Below are 20,725 nucleotides of genomic sequence, written 5' to 3' on the forward strand. Positions count from 1 at the left end.
GGTAGTGTAGTCAAATTCTTTTATAATTTTATACTTTTGATATTTTATTCTTTTACTTCTTTCTGCCATTAGAAGTTTAGTCAAACGAATCGAGCTCATTATTTTTATTTTTACGCCAGCTAATTATACTATCGGTTTCTTTTACCGAACTGATAAGTCACAGGGACATAAAAAAAAACTACACCGCTTATCAAGCGGTATTGGTGACAAAACTGACAGAGAAACAGACAGACAGACACGGTGCATGAGCACGGTAGACGAAAACTGGAAGCCCGTCATACATACATACATACATACATACATACATACATACATACATACATACATACATATACACACACACACATACATACATACATACATACATAAATACATACATACATGCATACACACATATATATGTGTGTGTGTGTGTGTGTGTGGAGGCACATGGCCTAGTGGTTAGAGCGCCGAACTCGCGGTCGAGAGATTGCGGGTTCGAATCTCAGACCGGGCGATGTGTGTGTTTATGAGCGAAACACCTAAGCTCCAGCAGAAGGTAATGTCGAACTTCTGCTGACTCTTTCGCCACAACTTTCTCTCACGTTGTGGTCAGAATTTTTGAAGAAGATGTGTGTGCATTTGTTCAGAGTCTATTCTATATGTCAAAAGAATGGAATAAATACAGTTAATCATACGTCTGCAGGATAAGACATAACATGGGAGTCAACAAGGACACCAATAACACCATCAATTAAAACGTGCTAAAATGGAAGCTACGTACTGGTCGCTAGTTGTGTTAGATGTAACGGTCATAGTTTTCTCGAATTACACTTTAATTTAGTAGTAGAATGCATTGGAAACTTTTGCTCAAAATGAGTGATGACGAACCTATGGCAGGCCAGATTTTAGGCTTGGGTGTAGCATAGGAAACCACAGAAAGAAAAATCGACCTTCTGTTTATTTATAAGTATTTACCAAAATATTCAAATATATCTACAGATATGTAACATTCTAAAAATTGGATTAATAGATAAATTAGAATTTCGACATACTTGCTAAATAAATATTGTTGATTTTATGGTTTCAAATTTCACTTTGCAATAATGTGCTTTCGGAGTCATATGTGTATGTGTATGTATATGTGTATGTTTGACTGTATGCTTGTGCGTGTGAATGTGTATGTGTGTTTGTACATATCTATGAGTGTGTGTGTGTATACATATCTATATGTGTGTCTTTGTGATTCCGTTGTGTTTCTACGCAGCATCCACTTGACAATCGGTGTTGTGTTGTTTACGTCCCTGTAACATATGACCTCGGCAAGCGAGATCAATGTACTAATTGTCCGGCTTAAAAAAAGGTCGATTTGCTCGGCTAAATCCTTCGAGGCGGTGTCTTTCTATGGTTTCTTTCCAATGATTACAACATATAACAGCTAAAAGATTCAACTGTCCAAGAGACACAATATTCGCAATAAAGAGAGTGATTAAACAACATTGCCATAGGACTGCTAAAAGAAATCACCATTGTTCTGAGCAAACATAAAAAACTACAATAATAACTCTAAAACCGGTTGTACTTCTACTTTCGAGATGTTGTATTTATAATAATAGTTTTGTCATCGTCGGTGTTGCTAGATTTCGTGAGGTATTGTATGATATTTGGTTGTGTCTAAGGGGATTCGTTACGCGAATATTATTAACACACGCACTATTAGGAATATTGCCATAATGGCTCTCCCTAGACACTGCAAAATTCGTTTTAACACTCGAATACACATAAAGAATATGGCGAACTAGATACAAAAACGAAGTATTGTATGGTATTTCTATTGATATTACTGAGTCTTTGCAAAGGCTGCGAGCTTACAAAATAGTTAGCACGCCGGACAAAAGGCTTATCAGTAATTCATTCGTCTTTACGTTCTGGGTTCAAATTCCGCCGATATCAGCTTTGCGTTTCGTCCTTTCGGAGTCGATTGAATAAGCAATACCCGAGTATTGCTGTCGATGTAATCGATTAGCCCCCCACTCTCCCAAATTTGCCGGCCTTGTGCCTATACTAGAAGGGAATACGAACTCTTTGCCATTATGGTGGGCATCACTGTCTCCATGAAACCATAACAACGATCATCATAACTATCATTTTTACCAACAACAGTTTCAGCGCATGTATATCACTAATATTCAAACTGTACTCTTTTGTTCAGTTTCATCACCGCTATTACAAGCCCGTACAAGTATTTTACTATCACAACCATGATTGACGTTATTACTGTCGACGCGAAGGCGGTGATCTAGCAGAATCGTTAGCACGCCGGGCGAAATGCTTAGCAGTATTTCGCCTGCTGCTACGTTCTGAGTTCTAATTCCGCTGAGGTCGACTTTGCCTTTCATCCTTTCGGGGTCGATAAATTAAGTACCATTTACGCACTGGGGTCGATGTAATCGACTTAATCCCTTTGTCGGTCCTTGTTTCTCCCCTCTATGTTTATCCCCTTGTGGGCAATAAAGAAATAAGAATCTTTAGCACGCTGAACAAAATCCTTACCAGCATTTTGTAATCTTTACATTCTGAGTTCAAATTCCGCCGTGTCAACTTTACATTTCATTCTTTCAGGGTTGACAAAATAACTACCAGCTGAACTCTGGAGTCGATGTAATCGACTTAAATCGCTTGGCGTGTGCAAAATTTTTAAAACATTATCATACATTTGTGTAAGACGATGAAATAGCAGAACGTAAAGCCCGAGGAAATGCTTGGCAGCTTTTCGCCCGGTTGTACGTTGTGAATTCAAATCCTGCCCAGGTCATCTTTGCCCTTATCCTTTCGGGGATAAGTACCAATCGAGCATTGGAGTCGATATAACTGACTAAACTCCTTCTCCAAAATTGCAATCTTTGTACTTGTTAGCAGAAGGGTTTATTACTGTCAACATAACAAATCATACTGCAACACTCCGACCATGTCCACCACCATCAAAATTTCCCAACGTCTTTGTCATCGTTATTAGCACTACCTATAATAATGTCACAAATGAGGGAGTGAAAAGATGAATATGGCAGGCAATATATATTACTACGAGGAACTTCTTACCACGATAAAGAAACGCAAACTCAGGTGGTTTGAACAAAGCAACCGCTCATCTGGGATGGCCAAAACAATACTTCAGGGAACAGTCAAAGGTGGAAGACACAGAGGCAGACAGAAAAAGAGGTAGGAAAACAACATTTGTGAGTGGAGAGGACTAAGGATGAGAGAGGCAGTGCGAGAGGCAGAAGACAAAGATGGGTGGGGGGATGCGGGTGAAAAGTCATCTGTAGTGCCCAAACGATCAGCCAGACTACGTGATATGCAAATAATAATTAGTATTATTACTATTACCATCATCACTACCACCATTACATAAGAACCACCACAATCAATAACATCCAGATATATATTACTACGAACAATCACAATAAACATCAGTAACCATCCTATTCAACATTAAAGCCTTTCGCTTATTCCTTCCCCTCCACCGATTTTTTGCTTTTATTTTTTCTTTATTTCAGTCATTAGACTGCGACTATGCTGAGGCACCACCTTGAAGAATTTTTAATCGAATGAATCGACACCATAAATTATCCCATAAATAATGCGGTTTTGTTTTTCAATTGCATGAACTAAAAGTCACAGGGGACGGGATAAACTACTTACATCAGCTTGCTATAAAAGCTGGTAGCAATTTTAGCTTGTTCTTATTCTTGTACCTTGTATATTACGTCAGGTCACTTTCGAGTGCTACTGGTAACATGTTACCCAGTACAACCTGTTGCATGGTCGGGTCGTCGGCGACTAAACCGGCAACCCCACCAAGCTTGCTTGGTGAGGAGGGCGTTTATTGGACACCCTGCGGGATAAAAAAACAAAACCCGTCAAAAGGCGCAGGAATTCTTGAGAGTCAACGGTCAACCAATAAATGTCTTAAGGATGTATCATGCGCGGGAACATAGAAATAATCGGACTGAATACCCGATCGCGCGGTTAAACCATTGGGAGTGAAGGACTCCTAGACTTTGTTAGGGCATCCTTCTAGGAGATGGTAACTCAGGTAACTGGGATAACTCCGACATAAAACCTGCGGCTAAGTGGTTACCGATGATGTTGACTTGTTCTTCTTTTCGGATTATGGCTGCTGTTGCTTAGTGAGTGGGATTGACACAGTGCACAGCCTTTCCTCACTTTAAAAAAAATCTTCTTGCACAGGCATTGCACGATAACAACATTGATTAAGCTTTGTGCAATGGCCATACTCGATAATGAGGGGGCAGCCACTATATATATATTATATATATATATATATAATATATATATATATATATATATTGTGTGTGTGTGTGTGTGTGTGTGTGTGTGTGTATGTATGTATGTATGTATGTATGTATGTATGTATGTATGTATGCATGTATGTATAAACGACGAGCTTCTTTCAGATTCCGTCTCCCAATCCACTTACAAGGCTTTGGTTGACTCGAGGTCACAGTAGAAGACACCTGGCCAACGTTGCACACAGTGGGACTGAAACCAGAAGCATGTGGCTTAGAAGCAAACTTCTTACCACACAGCCACATATTTGGCCTGCGTTAAGATACGTTTACATGGTAGTTCCACCTATTAGAAACAATCCGACAAAAAAGAAAAAAAAATGTGAATTTGAGGAATAGCCTTTTGTCCAGCCATACCTTATCTAAGCATTATATATCTCCTCCATGGTTGATGTCATGCAACTCTGAGGAATGAAATTGCACTATTCTGGAAGTATAATTCTTGTGTGTTAAATATTTATTCCACAATATGTGTCAGGTTCTGCTTTATTTTGATTATCGTTGATTATCCTGTATTTAATATCACTTGAAATATTGTTGGCGATGTGGCTGTTGGATATAATGTCGCTACTACTACTACTACTACTACTACTACTACTACTGATGCTGCTGCTACTGCAACTGCTATGGCTACCACCTCTACTACTACAACCACCACCACCATCACAACCACCACCACAGTACTAGTACTACTGCTGCTGCTGCTACTGCTACTAGCTCTACTGCTAGAACCAACACCACCACCACCACCACTAATAATACTAATACTAATACTACTACTAATGCTACTACTGCTGCAGCTACGATCACTACAGCATCAACAACAACAACTACTACTACTACTACTACTACTATTTGCCGCTGCAACTATTCTTATCATTATTGCTGTTGTTTTTGCTAGTTGAAGTACTTGTTGCTGCGGCTGTTGTGGTAGTACTGTTTCAACCGCTATCATAACTTCTCTTACGCACACACATACATCTAAGGACGGCCATATTTGATTATATTTGATTATCTTTGAAGAATATGTTTGTTATAGCATTGATTATGGCTAAAAGCATCATCGCAGAAACAGCTATTAATGCTAGTTACAGACTGTATAATAAGAGGCCCATGTTAGCCGTGGATTATTACAGAACTTAATTGAATGTAATCGGCATTGAATGAATATTTGCAACACTCTACAGAACTACAGAATCAGCGTAAGCATAGAATAACTAAATAACTAAATAAATAAATACAGTAAAAGCAAAGGCATTGGAAGCTGAATTGATATCGTGAAAAAAAAAAAGCGATATGAATTTTGTCATTTATGCTACTATTTCAAAAATATGGTTGATTCATCAGTGTCGTCTGATGATTTACAGTTATAACAAGAAACTATTAGTACCCACTAGCGACATTATATCCAATAGCAACGTCTGTGGTTTGATTTACTTTATCCATACGCATAACTCTGCGCATTTGCGTCGCGTTATATATATTCTGTATACAGTGATCAAACCTACCATGATTTATAAACTTCTATAGTGAACAATGAGTTGATTAAGTAATTTTCATTCACGAGTTTTTGGTGTAGCACTGGGCAAATTTCTTATTGAAGATTAGGAGGGGGTGCTGTAAAGTTCCTGGCTTTAAGGGTGTCGCCAAAGGCCTGGTTGGAGACCCAACATTCCGAGTTTTTTTACAGGGCTTAGAAAAAGTTACAGACCGCTGCAATAAGTATAAATCAGAGAGGTGAAAATGTTGACTAAAATAATAATTTACTAATCCCCCTGTACATTCTTTTACCCAAACTTTTCAGTCCCGCCTCGTATGCATTTACATGCATTTATACCACTACGCTGAGTATGCATTTATACTACTTAGAGTGCTGAAAAAAATATACTCGACTCCTTCCATTAATCTGCTCATCATTAAACTACTGTAGAAAACTGAAGAACTGGTACATGCTCAGAAGCTGCATTGTTGTGACCAAATGAAACATCGATTTAATATCAGATTAAAGCATGACTCTGCATCCCCAATATTTAAGACCGTCGAACATTATGAAATAGGTCCTTCAAGTTAGCTAACGTCGAATTCCTGAATTTTTTTTTTTTTATTTTCAAAATTAAGTCAAAATTGAGCAAAAAGTCATTTTTCCGATAAACCAATGAATTTATAATGAAATACACAATATACATAAGAAATAAGCTCTTAAATGAATTAAACTCTAAAGCAAAAGACCTGTCGTACACAAGTATTGAGGACAACGGGCGTATTTTTACTCCTAACCTTAGCTATAGCTTAACTGAATTAAACCTGAGAGAAAATTTTGAACAAGTTTAAGAACAGCATTTAAAAGTAACCAATCTGCAACGGATTGATAATAATTCTGTTATCAATTGATTCAATAATATCAGTAATAAGTATGTTTATCGATCCACGTCATTTGAGATTGCTGAAACTTATACCTTAATCGCTAATAACAGGGAACTGTTATCCAACATCGTAGGTCCTGCATAAAACTAAAACATAGATAATAATGATAAAGAGACTTTTTATGCATTTTAGTAAAACGTTACTTTTTATAACGATTTCGCCACGGAAACAGATCTCAGCCCACTACATCTATTCATACCAATATAGAGTTGTATGAAAGCATAAAACTATCTGACTTCAAAAGATTATGCATCTTACCAAGAAATTTCCAACAATATGTTAGGCCTGTATAGAGATGACTTCTTAGCTTTATCAAAAAGAACAAATGGACGCAACTTAGTCACATAGGGAATGTGTTTAGCGCGTACATTTAGTACTTAAATATAACGTTAAAATCTGAGAGATAACTTTTATCATGCCATTCAAAATCTCCGAGAACAAAATCTTTAAGAACCTCAATGAAAAATGCACATATATTACAATGGAATCATAGCATCTCACATGATTTTTAAAGAACCTCTTCTATAGCATGAGTAGGGAGACTATCACTGATTCCCAAATGAAAATCTTTTGATAGAGCAGAATCCTTCCACTATAATGACGCCTCGCTAACTAGCTCATGCAAAGATTAAGTTGCAAGATCATTTTAATTGCAAGTCATCCAAAAATAAGAAAAGCATGCTACAAGATGTTAATTCTTAACACTTACCTATGAACTTCATACTGACCTCTAAGCATGTAGTTTAACAGGCACAATCTTAAATTAAGTTGCTGTAATTCCTCTGATACGAAGACCACCTAACAAACACGGTCAGCAAAAACATTAATATATGTGTAATACTGAGTCTTCCATGATAATACCTATAATTTATGAAGTACATTCCTTGTGTAAAATTTAACTTCAGTATATCACGTAACAGAAACATAGGCATCACTGGAGAAAAATTGAAGTAAAAGTAAATTATACGTCTTTTTTTTAGACATGCAAAAGAAATCGATCGATAAAACTATGTCTAGAAATTAACAGGAAAAGATTTTTCTTGGTCATAGCCACACTAATCCTGTATTAAATCGTTTGCTTTAAATAATTTTTTAAAAAGAAAATGCTTCTGGTGTGGTGCATGACTTTTACATGATATATTTTACTTTCTCTTAAAAGTGCAATGGATCATAAAAGTACATAATACGGTATAAAAATTACAAATTAAAAATAAAGTGAGTAAACTGTGAAAAAAAAAAGCTGCAGCAATAAAGAGGGAATTACTGAGCTTCCAATGCCTTACAGTAACGGTAACAAAAAAGCTTGATTTTCGCTTAAAAGTAGGAAAAAGGAAACCAGCTATTCAAAAAATCTCTAAAAGACATGAAAGCAGTATTAATTCTGGCGAGTGGTATTTCATACCACCTAAACGGGGTTGTCCCCTAGGAACCGACGATACTGCTATTTGTAACCCCAGGAGGACACCTCCTCCAGCTGATTAAGCAGTGCACTCTGCATTCAATATATATGACAAGCAGAGAGAGAGAGATCCCTACTATTTTAGCCCCGAGACCATCAGACCGTACGGTTTCATCCTTGTTATGGTCATAATCGGTGATAGATACTCGTCCGCTAGATACAACAGTTGTTTACTCCAGCTCGCAATACATAGAAAAATAAGTGACACACAGGTGCCTTCAAGGGGTATAAAATAGCGGTATCAACGATTCCTAGGGAACAGGTGTGTTTAGGTAGCGTTAAACACTACTTTTCTGTTTGAATACTGTTTCCATCTTTGTTTTCTTGAGTTGCTAGTCGTTGTTTGTTGCGAGATCAGTGATTGCCTGTCACGTATTTTTCTCTATATTGTGAGCTGGATTGAACTACTGTTATGTCTAGCCGACAAATATCCATCAGCAAGGATGATCATAAGAAGGTCGAAACCGTAAGGTCTGATAGTCTCGGGGCTACAATAGTAGTTAGTTCTCTCCCCGCTTGCAATATATATCGAATGCAGAGTGCACTGCATAACTAGCTTGAAGTGGTATCCTACTGGGCTGAAAAATAGCAGTATCGTCGCTTTATATGGAACAGCAGTGTTAAGATGGTGTTAGAGACTATTTTCAGAAGAAAAAACTCTTTCTCAAAACAAGAGATAGATGGCAGAATAGAGAAGGAAAAATAGAAAACCTTCATAACATCTATTTGAGAATCAGATAAGAGTAATTTTGGACGGCGCAGACTTTCTGATGAGAATCTGTTACATAGCTGGACTTTGCTACCGTCCCCTCCACACAGACTCGAATGTACTGGCAGAGTTCACTTCTCGAACTTTTCGCTTTCTTACACTTCGATTTTCGCTATTTTTTCACATGTTCGCAACTCATTCTCTGTTCCTAATGTATTGACGTCTCTTCTCTGTTTTGTTCAATTAAACTGGCTATCGGTGAAAGTTGATCCAGTTTGACTTGCAATTATAATGTTTACGAAGAAATGCTTTGTATTCAAACAATGAAAGCTACTGTTACAGAAAACAATACCTATAAATTAAAGAGGAGGAAAACAATGTTGAATTTCTCCTTTGAAAAGCTATTCAGTGTATCAATATACAAAGTTCTTGCAGTCGTTGGTCCTAAGAATGTTATTCTTGTTAAATGAAAATCAAAATAAGCTACATTAAATTTAACTGACAATTGCTTGCAACATTTCATTGCCTAATTTATCAAGAGAAATGATATGCCAGAATGATAGCAAGTTTTAAAGTAGCTTGCTTGTAATTGGTTTAATCATCAAGTTCTTAAACCGTTTCAACCTCCCATTACCCAGGTGTGTGTGCGTCTATGTATATACTGATTATATATATATAATATATATATATATATATATATAATATATATTTCTTTACTACCCACAAGGGGCTAAACACAGAGGGGACATACAAGAACAGGCAAACGGATAAAGTCGATTACATCGACCCCAGTTCGTAACTGGTACTTAATTTATCGACCCCGAAAGGATGAGAGGCAAAGTCGACCTCGGCGGAATTTGAACTCAGAACGTAACGGCAGCTGAAATACGGCTACGCATTTCGCCCGGCGTTCTAACGTTTCTGCCAGCTCGCCGCCTTTATATTTATATATATATATATATATATATATACACACACACAAACACAGACAACCACATCAGATAGAGACATAGATAGATAGACAGACAGACAGACACACACACACACACAGGCAAACATATAGATAGACAGACAGACAGGCAGAGAGACAGACAGACAGGCAGACAGACAGACAGGCAGATAGACAGACAGACAGACAGATAGATAGATAGATAGATAGATAGATAGATAGATAGATAGATAGATAGATAGATAGATAGATAGATAGATAGAGAAACTGAAACCAATAGGTATTCACTGCGGCAAACGAAAAAATATTTTCCTTTATAGACTTAGTGTTAATAAACATCAAGCCGAGCACCAGATAGCATCCGCTAACTGCTTGACATAATGTTTGATCGTCATTTTACATCTTCAGTGGCTGATACCTACTTGTTATTTCTCATCTACTCCCATTTTTTTCGAATGACTTTCTTTCAGGAATGTGGAGACTAGTTGCTGGTACATATTATTCTTGCTCGAACGCTATGTCGCTTTACCGTATTTATGTATCATTGTTATTGTTATTATAATCCTTTCTTTACCCTTTTACTTGTTTCAGTCATTTGACTACGGCCATGCTGGAGCAACGCCTTTAGTCGAGAAAATCGACCCCAGAACTTATTCTTGGTAAGCTTAGTACTTATTCTATTCTATCGGTCTCTTTTGCCGAACCGCTAGGTTACGGGGACGCAAACACACCAGCATTGGTTGTCAAGCGATGTTGGGGTGACAAACACAGACACACAAACAACACACACACACACTCACACACACACACACATATATATATATACATACATATATATATATATCCTTAAATCCTTAAATCCTTAAAAATGTTTAGCCCGAAGGCCGCGGCCATGCTGGGGCACCACCGCTGAATGAGCTACACTAGTTTGTGAATCCACCTCTGATACGTGGCACTTGATCAACAAGGGAGTTCGATGCTGCTTCCCACATCCGTGTCTCCTGTCGTGAGGTAGGTTCATCTGGGACTCCCAACAAGAAGAGATCCAGTTTAGTTTTAAAGAACCCACATCCACACCATGTAAGTCTCTCAGGCATTTAGGGAGGATGTTAAAGAGCTGTGGTCCTCTGAAACCCAAGCTGTTGCAGTATCTGGACCTGTATTTTGATGGTGATGTTGAATCCTTGGCACCACGCAGCGGCGCCCCGTTCTGCGGTTGAAGTAACTTTGAATGCCAAAGTTTGGGACAAGACCCTCCAGGATTTTCCAGATGTATATCACTGCATATCTCTCCCGCCTCCGCTCCAGGGAGAAGAGGTTTAATACCTTCAGTCTTTCCCAGTAGCTGACATTTTGCATTGAGACGATTTTCTTTGTGTAGCTTCTCTGAGTTGCTTCGAGTTCTGCTGTTTGTTTTATATTGTGTGGTGACCAAAGTTGGGAGCAGTAGTCCAAGCGGCTGAGGACAAATGTTTTCCATAGGACCATCAGTGTCTCCTTCTCTCTTGTTCTGAAAGTTCGGAGAATCCATCCAGCTAGCCGTCTGCATTTTATCACCAGATTAGCAATATGCATTTGGAAAGATGCATCATTGCTCATGTCAATGCCCAGGTCACGCACTGATTTTGACTCAGGGATTGCAATTCTTCCTGGGCCAGTGTATCCAGTCTTCACGTCATTTACCTTTGTGTGCCAGTAGCGCAGGGCCTGGAACTTACCTGCATTAAACTGCATGTTGTTGTCCTCAGCCCACCTGTATATTGTGTCCAGCTCATGTTGCAGATGCGCAATATTTTCAGGGTTTTGTATTGCGTGGGAGACTTTTGTGTCATCTGCATAGCTAGCAAGGGTGGTCATCGTAGCAACTGAAGGCATGTCTGAAAGGGCCACTATGAACATCAGTGGCCCCAAGACAGTGCCCTGTGGGACACCGCTTGTTATTTGCGTTTCCCTGGAGGTGGCTCCATTGCTCACAACTGCCTGTTTTCTGTCTTTTCTGTTTTCTGTATACATATATACGACGGTCTTCTTTTAGTTTCCGTCTACCAATTCCACTCACAAGGCTTTAGTCGGCCCGAGGCTATAGTAGAAGACACTAGCCCAAGGTGAATTTGTGGGCTTTTCTTATAGAGTTGGCCTCCTTTCTGATCCAGTAACCATATTCTGTCACGGTAACACACTAAAACAATAATAATAAACAACATACAATAATCAAATACATTAATTTTTTCTCTTTCTTTTTTGCTTAGTTTAATAGTGTAGGTCGATTTACAATGTGCAATATGTTATGCGGTCTGCGGTTTTACAAAGGATGTCCATGCCAGTCGTAGATAAAGTGATAACAATAGCTGTCACTTGAATTATTATTTATATTTCCTTGAATACAATTTCACAGCTGGTCTTTCACCTAATAACAGCAGCCCGTAAGTTAATTTACGCTATGATCGAAGAGAATTAGAAATCATTAACCTGGAAAACTTTCGAATATTAAAATGTTCCAAGTGAACTGTTTACATTGATGAAGTTGAATAAAAGAAAAAAACGATGACAAAAAAGAATGCATAAACAGATGAAAACAAACGAAAAAGAAAAAATAGATACGCATGGCTGTGTGGTAAGTAGCTTACCAACCACATGGTTCCGGGTTCAGTCCCACTGCGTGGCACCTTGGGTAAGTGTCTTCTACTGTAGCCTCGGGCCGACCGAAGCCTTGTGAGTGCATTTGGTAAACGGAAACTGAAAGAAGCCCATCGTATATACGTATATATATATATATATGTGTGTGTGTGTCTGTGTTTGTCCCTCCAACATCGCTTGACAACCGATGCTGGTGTTTACGTCCCCGTAACGTAGCGGATCGGCGAAAGAGACCGGTAGATTAAATACTAGGCTTACAATGAATAAGTCCTGGTGTCGATTTGCTCGACTAAAAAGCGGTGCTTCCGCATGACCACAGTCAAATGACTGAAACAAGTAAAAGAGTATTTATTGCGGAAAAAAAAGAGTTTTATCACTTTATCTACAGCTGGCATGGACATCCTTTGTAAAACCGCAGACCACATAAATGCTATACCTGACCAAGCAGCTTGCTTGAAATGACAGCTAAATTACTTTCAATGAATATTCAGACTCTGATATGACCGTTTGAACTGCTGCCAAAGAAATGCAGCTCTAATTCACTCACCTTACAGGCTGGCATTTAAAAACTGAAAAGATTGTGTGAACAATATAGGGAGAGGCCTAGAATCTGCGAATAAGATGGCTGGGAAGGTTTTATGAGGAGAGATAACGTTGGTCAGAGCTGAAATGGGGGAGAAGAGGTTCCATAAAAATAATTATTATATTTGTTAACGTCATATTTTACGTGCTATTATTTATAGCTTCAAGTGCTTCAAGATCCACTATTCAAAACACACACACACACACACTCACACATACACACACACAAGAAATATATTTGTTTGTAGAAGCGAAGCTAATGATCTTAGTATGCAAACATCTTGTTATATTGCCATGCGACAAAAACAAAAATAAAAGAACACGCAGACTACTACTACTACTACTACTACTACTACTACTACTACTACGACTACTACTACGACTACTACTACTACTACTACTAACTAATAATAATAATAATAATAATAATAATAATAATAATAATAATAATAATGATAATAATAATAATAATAATAATGATGATGATGATGATGATGATGATGATGATAATGATAATAATGATAATAATGATGATGATAATGATAATAATGATAATACATTATAGTTCATTCGGCTGAAGCACTCTTTCCATGTTCTCAAACAGAATTTTTGGTTGAGTATTAATGTAGGATCATTAGAATCAAATAATCAAACGCTACCTGCCAGCGTTTTATGTTTTCCTGTAAACACACACTCACACTCTCTCTTTCTTTCTCTCTCTCTCTCTCTCTCTCTTCTCTCTCTCTCTCTCTCTTACCTCACTCACTCACTCACTTTCTTCCTCCTATCTATCCTTGACGAAAAAAAACGCGCGTACAGAAATACGCGTATACAAACCCACCCAGTCGTGTATGCGAGTGCGTACGTGTGTGTGAGTAAAACGAAGATACTAACGCTACTTTTTGTTATTTATATAACTATGAATATTGAAATCAGTTAAAATATGTTTACTAAACATGCTTTTAGTAATTTACTATTAAATATACACGCACTTAGTGATTGAATGCATAATAATAACAGATTTGGTGATTTAGCGTTAAAAGATGCACATTAGATGACTTCACCGACGATTATAGACTCATAGTGAGATTAAATGAGTAACTTGCATTTTATGGGGTTTCCTTATGCAAATTTATTTAAATAACGCTGTACATTTGCGTCGCTTAATAAATTCCCGATTGTTAACTTTCCATCTAGTAAATTAACTTCATATCATCATTAATAGTTTATGCTTCTCATATGGAGATTTGCGCGTTCTAATTTCTGTGATTGAGTGATGAGTTTTATAAAATGCGAAACAAATATCAACCAATTCTTTACTCGGAGACTTTTTGTTATAGTTTGAGACGAAACTCCCACAGACAAGTGTATGGTTAGCTAAATGTTATTGCACTGGAATTTAAGGCGGTAGGCTGGCAGAATCGTTAGCACCCCGCACGAAATGCTTAGCGGTATTTCGTCAGCCGCTTCGTTTGTAGTTCAAATTCTGCCGCGGTCAACTTTGCCTTTCATCCTTTCAGGGTTGATGAAGTAAATATCAGTGAAACACTGGGATTGTTTCGGGGTCGATAAATTAAGTGCCAGTGAAACACCCGGGTCGATGTAATTGACTCATCCTCTCCCTAAGTTTTGCCGCCCTTGTGGCAAACTTTGAAATCCTTATTGTATAGGATTTTCACACACACACACACACACACACACAAGCATATGTACCGTCACGTAAACGCACATATGCAGGGTAATGGACTCTGTGGAGCCGAGGAGTTGTTAGCTTATCGAACGATACAGCTTGGATTTGTTCAAACGGACATTCACATGCACATTCAACTGCATTTGTGTTTGCGTGAGTTTGCATGTGGAAAACGCACATCATCTTGTGATTATGTTTATGTGTCGAATTTCGTTAAAAAATTCCCAGTCAGCGCCAATTTTTAAATAAACTTCACACGTCACTCTGTACAGAGACACACCATCATCAGCAAACGCTCCATTTTAATTCTTAAACGTACTTTAAAAACAATCATTTCTACTATAGGTAAATGGCCCGGAATTTCGTGGGTGGAGAGGGCAAGTTGATTACATCAACTCCAGGGTTCTATTGGTACCTATTTCACCGACCACAGTGCTCCACTGCTAATTATTTCATCAACCCCAAAAGGAGGAAATACAAAGCTGCACTCAAATATGTTTCAACTCAGAACGTAAAGCCAGCGCTATTGCAATTGTGTCAGCTCGCCGTATTAACTTTAAAGTAATAACTTTCATTCAACATGTGAATGCATGAATTGTGCTCGAATAAGTAAGTGTAATAAGCATATGTGCTCGACTAAGTAAGCCTAACTTTTATGACAAATTGGAAACTGATACCGCCACAAATGGCATTTATCGCGCGGAAACAAAGAACAAATCATCTATTCTTCTGTTTTGCTTTCTGTGAAGTTATTTACCATACAATCTACATCCATAGAATATATTCCAAAATATGTATTTATAAAACATATTGTATATAATGTTCATATACATATTTAAACAACCTTCTTTTGGTGTTTCTCTGAATCAAGTCACAGCTGCCAATCGTACTCCTGATGCCAGTAAAGGTTTACAGTTTTCATAAGATTTTATCTTCATAATTCCGTAGCTCAGAGGCGTGGTAAGCGATCCTCATTAATATAAATAACTACAATATAACTTAACTTCATATCTTCTCTGAGACTTTTCTAAGTTTTAAGTCACATTGAGATTAAATGCCCGTTTATCAAAAATTAATTATTAGCGAGAAAAGCAGTATTTGTAACAAAAGGCAATCTTCATGGGGAGCGGAGCATAATAAATAATATTTACTGCATCAGGAAAGTCATAGATGCTTGCAAATGTTGAGTACCATGCGAAAACGTTAGTAGCTAAGCAAATAGCTTTCTCCAAATGCATTAAAAACTATATAACATGAATGTTACAGTGTACCCGTTCTCATTGGGTATACAAAAGACAAATTTATATATACCCAGACCTATTCCCCAATTTTTTAGGAGCCGGTAGCCACAAGACACACACCAGGCATTCCCTTTCTTTCCCATCTCAAAGAGGTGGACCCCGTTATATATTCGGGTCAACGCATAGAACGCAACCTCCGCCGCATCATGCTGGTTCCATACTCCTTTGAGGAACATCAAAACACTCTCATCCGTCCACAAATACTCTCCAATCTTTCCTCTCATTTATAAACTCTCTTGCCTCTCTCACTCCAACATCTCTAACTACCAAAGCTTTCCTCACTCCATCCATCTACACAAGCCGAGGTCTTCCTCTGGTTCTACTGCCTACCACTTCTGCCTTCATCATCCTCCTCATCCATCTTCTCCATGTGGATAAACCACCCCAACATTCGGCTATCCATTTTGGTTGTTAGTTTTTCCCTCATTCTTGCTCGCTTTCGCTCCTCCTCATTCCTCATCCTGTCCACCCGCGTCACACGAACTTCAGACATCTCCCCTCAAACACAACTAGTACCATGTAGTTGAACAAGAGAAATTAGTCATTACTTATTTTGCCCACCTTAAACTTTTTTGCCCTTTTTTGTTTTTGTTCTGAAAATTGAAAAGTTGCTAATTGGACATTAGTGCTGGGGAGAAATTGCCTAAGAATGCAACAGAGAAAAGAATCTTCATTCTTAAGTATCACAACATATCCAGATATTTTATGAGGAACATCAATTAAAATCGAGTCAAAGTTGAGAAAAAATTTCTTCTACCTGTCACCTGACTATGTTTGAATCCCTCAACTTTAACAGCAGCTATGCTGACCACTATTTATTCTCAAAGGAGAAATCAAAAGTTACTGATTTTGCCCCACTTAATCATTTTGCTTCACTCCACCCATACCAACTTAACATTGATACCTTGTCAGCGCATCAAATACTGCATTGTTAGCCTCAAGTGATCCTTTCGTATAGGAACATCGTGCATAAAACTACACATACATCGTAGCAGATGAGAATCATCTGTTATGCGGGCCGGAAATCCCATGCAAGACGATTCTTATTTGCTATGATCTGTAAACATCAAGCTTCTATGTGAAAGGTTCTCTCGCGGCTGATAAAGCAGTATTCAGTATTTTATTGAATATATCTCTAACATTGTTCCGCTTATATATAGCTAAAAATATGTAAAGTGTTACATTTGCCATTAAAACGGCTGCTGAGTTCTTTTAAACCAGAATCAACTCCTAAAAACTTAATTATAAAATAATTATTCCAGAGATGGTTATTACATCTTATTTCCAGAAATAGAATACCACGAAACCTATATTCAATTTCCCTCCATTTGAACAATAGTACGGTATAAATTGTACCTGATTTGGTAGTTATTTCTAGCAAAACGAACGACAACGTGGCTATCGGCTCTTTGGTTTCGTATTATCTGATATTGTTTCTAATTTTCCTTTTGTATTCTTTCGTTTGCTAATGGAATTTTTTTTCATTCAGCCCCATGAATGTAAACAGTTCAACTGGAACATTATAGCATTCAAGTTTTCCAGGTGAGTGCATTTTAGTTTTTTTTTTTCTTTTTTTTTTTAATCATAGCCTAGATTAACTGAGTGAATCCTGTTGTTTAGTGAAAGACCAGCTATGAACTTGTTGAATGAAATGTCAACAGAAGTTCAAGTAACTAAGATTTATTTTTCCTTTTTATTGTTTCATTGTTTCATTATTTGCATCACACATACGCTCGCACTCACACACACACGCACATACACATATACATATACTTACGTACATATATACACTTCTTCAACTTGTACAAATACATGCCACTAGCCAATTTAAACCACTTCTGTTTTGTGTGTGTGTGTGAATTTGTGTGTGTGCGTATGTGTATGTTTATGTTTTTTATGTCTGTGTTTGTCCCCCACCACCGCTTGACAACCGGTTGTGGTGTGTTTCCCTTCGCGTAAAATAGCGTTTCGGCAAAAGAGACCGATAGAATAAGCACAAGGCTTCAAAAGAAAATAAGTACTTGGTCGATTTGACTAAAATTCCTCAAGACTGTGCCCCAACATGGCCGCAGTCCGATGAGTGAAACAAGATAAAAGATATATTATTATTTATATTAGCATGAATAGGCGCAGGAGTGGCTGTGTGGTAATTAGCTTGCTAACCAACCACATGGTTCCGGGTTCAGTCCCACTGCGTGGTATCTTGAGCAAGTGTCTTCTGCTATAGCCCCGGGCCGACCAATGCCTTGTGAGTGGATTTGGTAGACGGAAACTGAAAGAAGCCTGTCGTATATATGTATATGTATATATATATATATGTGTGTGTATGTGTGTTTGTGTGTCTGTGTTTGTCCCCCTAGCATTGCTTGACAACCGATACTGGTGTGTTTACGTCCCCGTCACTTAGCGGCTCGGAAAAGAGAACGATAGAATAAGTACTGGGCTTACAAAGAATAAGTCATGGGATCGATTTGGTCGACTAAAGGCGGTGCTCCAGCATGGCCGCAGTCAAATGACTGAAACAAGTAAAAGAGTAAAGAGAATATATATGCGTGTCTGTGAGTGTGTGTATGTATATATATTTATATATAAATAAATAAATAAGCGTCACACACTAATGCCGGTGCTCCAGCATAGCCAAAGTCATTGGACTGAAAATATAAAAGAATGTATATATATATAGACATATATGTGTGCGTGTGAATGTTTGTGTGTGTGTCTTGTATTTCTTAATTATTATAAATCTTCCACTGAGGAGGTAGCTGGTTTCCAACAAAGATTCAAGGCTACATCTGTCGGATGTACCGTCATAGAGGTCAGCTGGCCTGCGGATATAAACATCACTTTGGAAATGAAAGAAAAAATGGATATCTATGGACAGCCGGTATGTATATATGTATATATGTATGTAGGTACGTATGTATGTATCATCTATGTATTTCTACATCTCTCCTTCTCTCTCTCTCTCTCTCTCTCTCTCTCTCTCTCTCTCTCTCTCTCTCTCTCTCTCTCTCTCTCTTTCTGTATGTATATATATATATGTATGTATATATATATCCTTTTAGTTTTTTACTGTTTTCAGCCATTTGACTGCAGCCAGTTTGAAGCACTGCTTTTAGTCGAAAGAATTGACCACCAGGACTTATTCTTTGTAAGCCTATTACTTATTCTATCGATATTTTCTTCCGAACCGGTAAGTTACGGGGAAGTAAACATACCATCATCGGTTGTCAAGCGATGGTGGTGGGGGACAAACACAGACACACAAACATATACATACATAAAGAATAAAAAGTTTATGGATGACTAAATTACAACAGGTATATAGCCCATTGTTTATATTATAGTGCATTGTTCTACCATTCAAAACTTTTTATTCTTTACAAACAATACACAATGCTTCAAGCAAACTACAATACTCTCATATATATATATATATATAATATATATATATATATATATATATATATACAGGCGTTGGACAAAATAATGGAAACACCTAGCATCATAGCATCATAATTTTCAAATATCTGTAAAACCGTGAAAGTCTTGATTATTTATTATCACTGTTGCTTCACAAGGTTTGCGAAGATTGCTGTTTCTTTTCAGATATCATCAGAAAAAGGTAATTAAAATTCATTGAAATGACATAGCAATCGGTCTTTCACAGAAACAAAATTGTTGGTGCTCGTATGGTAGGCGCTAGCGTAACGAAAACAGCCGAAATGTTTGGTGTATCAAGTAATGACAGCCTTTGAGAAAGAGGTAAAACCCTCCTCGTCGAAGCAAAACTCTCGAAGAAAAAAACACAAAATTTTTCAGTTAGGTGCCGTCGGACTCTTACGTGAATTGTTAGAAAGTATCAGAAAAGTACAGCTCCCATACTTACCGCAGAGCTTAATCTCCACCTCAAGAACCCAGTTTCCACAAAAAACTATTCGCCGGGAGCTGCACAAAGCCAGATTTCACTGGAGGGCTGCAATCAGAAAACCACTACTTTCAAAAACAAACGTTGCAAAGCGTTTAGAGTGGAGCAAAAACCTACAGAATTGGTCCCTGGAGCAGTGGAAGAATAGAGGAGAATCTGTGATGATCTGGGGGGGGGGGCATATCTTGGAAATCCACCGGCCCATTTGTTTCAATTCATAGCAGAATTAATAGTCAAGACTGTTTAAGCATTTTGTCTGGTCACATTCAACCTATGTTTGCGGGACTGTTTTCGGGTGGGGGAATGACGCAATGCTTCCTGATGATAATGAACCAATTCACACGGCTAAAGTTGTTACTGAATGGCACGAGGAACATTCTAGTGAAGTTGGACATCATATCTGGCCACCTCAGTCCCGAGATCTCAATATTATTGAACATTTAGAGTGCCATTTGGAAAAACAAGTGAAGAGTCGATATCCTCCATCACCATCACTACAAGAACGGGAGATTGTTTTAGCTGATGAATGAAGAAAAATACCTTTCGAAATAATTCAAACTTTGTACGAGTCCATATCTCGTAGAATTCAAGCTGTAATTACTTCCAAAGACGGTCCAACCCCATAATTTAAATAAATTTTTTTGAAATTTTAAGATGTATCCATTATTTTGCCCAACCGCTGTATGTATATATATAT

At 37.8% G+C, this 20,725-nt stretch overlaps 1 long non-coding RNA gene across 1 annotated transcript in view; it reads left to right on the forward strand.

Moving 5' to 3' along the window:
* The window catches only part of LOC118764094, a 32,697-nt gene extending 12,589 nt beyond the window's left edge, over positions 1–20,108 (forward strand). The window contains exons 2-3 of the long non-coding RNA XR_004999885.1: positions 17,590–17,642; positions 19,710–20,108. This is a non-coding gene — a long non-coding RNA (uncharacterized LOC118764094). The remainder of the gene's footprint in view (positions 1–17,589; positions 17,643–19,709) is intronic.
* Positions 20,109–20,725: the final 617 nt, after the last annotated feature.

This window comes from Octopus sinensis, linkage group LG7 (genome assembly GCF_006345805.1).
Source record: "Octopus sinensis linkage group LG7, ASM634580v1, whole genome shotgun sequence".
Taxonomy (NCBI): domain Eukaryota; kingdom Metazoa; phylum Mollusca; class Cephalopoda; order Octopoda; family Octopodidae; genus Octopus; species Octopus sinensis.